This window comes from Grammomys surdaster, unplaced genomic scaffold (assembly GCF_004785775.1).
Source record: "Grammomys surdaster isolate TR1022 unplaced genomic scaffold, NIH_TR_1.0 125780, whole genome shotgun sequence".
Classification (NCBI taxonomy): Eukaryota; Metazoa; Chordata; class Mammalia; order Rodentia; family Muridae; genus Grammomys; species Grammomys surdaster.
In genome coordinates, this window is record NW_021620611.1 from 2132496 (window position 1) to 2134258 (window position 1763).

Genomic DNA, 1763 nt, shown 5'->3' on the forward strand with positions numbered 1-1763 from the left:
ATCTATCTATCTATCTATCTATCTATCTATCTATCTATCTATCTATCTATCTATCATCTATCTGTCTATCAGAATTCAAATGTTTGTTGGCTGAATGTAAAGTAGCTTTGCTTTCAAGACCTTGTGTAAGTCATTGGCCCAATGCTTTCCAGAAGCACACTGAATGGTCCTCCGTTTCTCAGGAAAAGAGGGAAGGGAAGCTGTGGAGGCTCATGGAGGTTCTGGAGAAGAACACAGGCCTTAGATAAAAGTTCATAATGCAAGCATGATCACAGAAAATCATGAGAGAGTTTCATGGATCCATGTGACTTACAGACAGCATCCCAGCATCCTCTTCCTGAGTCCTAACTCACTGATGACCCACTGCCTGCACTAAGCTTTTCATGGTTTGAATGGCCCAAATATCAATGCTGATGATATTGGTAAGGTTCCCTCTGGTCTTTCTCAGTCTTCAGATTTATATTTTGATTTTCTAAGCTTTGCTGCTGCATAAGATTAATGCTTGCTCAACTTCCACAGTGTTCACCCCCACTTAACCTTTGTCTTGTATGGAAGGAGCCAAGACTCACTGCATTCTGGTACCATGGCCTCTTTCTTTCCTGAGTTTCCTTTGGTTCGTTTATTTACCCACTGGCTAATGAAGAGGAAAACATCATTAGGAAAGGTCAGATTAGCCATGTTTCTCATGTGCTTTCCTGCTCGAGGTTGTCTTTGTATGCCATACCACCTTCTTCATTTATTGAGACACTAGCAGAATAGGGCCCCAGGGTGGCACTTTCCTTCAGTCCTTCAGAGACATGGTCCCCTTAGTTCACCTTTGGATATTTCTGTGGAATAGTTTATTGCCAGATGGATCTTTTCTTCGTACAAAGAAACTTTTTTTTCCTTTGCCAGCTGCTTAAATAACTCTTTAATTTTGGATTTCTATAATTTAACTAGAATATATTCCAATGTCAAACACATAGAATCAGGCTTGCCCAGAATCTTGTCTCTCTTGTTTATCAGATCTGATTTCTGCAGTCCTTCCTCGCTCTCACACATTTTGCTCTCCCATTTGTGGGTGTTGCTCTTTGGAAGCTCAAGGAAGACAGTCCCTTGTCCGTTCTGTGTTGATTTGCCTGTAGTTAGTTTAGGAATAGTGTGCCTTCCCTTGTCAGCCTTTACTGTGATCACCAAGCTTGTTGTGTCTTTTTGTTTGTTTGTTTTTGAGATTTTATTTGAATTAGAACAGTCTCCCTTCCCTTTCCTCCCTCCAAACCCTCCCATGATCATCCCCAACCCCCCCCCCCCCCTCTCATTCAAATTCATGGCCTCTTTTTTTTAAAATCAATTGTTACTGCATGTATCTATGTATTTGTATATATATACAAACACACACACACACACACACACACACACACACACACACACACACATATATATATATATATATATATATATATATATATATATATATATAGTATAGCCTGTTAAATCCATATAATATTATTTGTATTTATGTTTTTCAGAGTTGGCCATTTGTCTTGAACAATCATTTAGTGTTCTCTTCCCTTGAGAGAGCCACTTCTCTTTCTCCCTACTTTGCTCATTTGCCTGTAGTTCTTTCTGAAGGGCTGTGACTTCCTGGGCTTTTCCCCATGCTGTTTGGTCTTTCATTGATGTCATCCTCGTTCAGCTCACACCTGGGAGGCCATGTTGCTGAGACATTACTGGTGTAGTTTCACATGTTACTAGGAGACACAATCTCATGGCAAAGTCCCTCT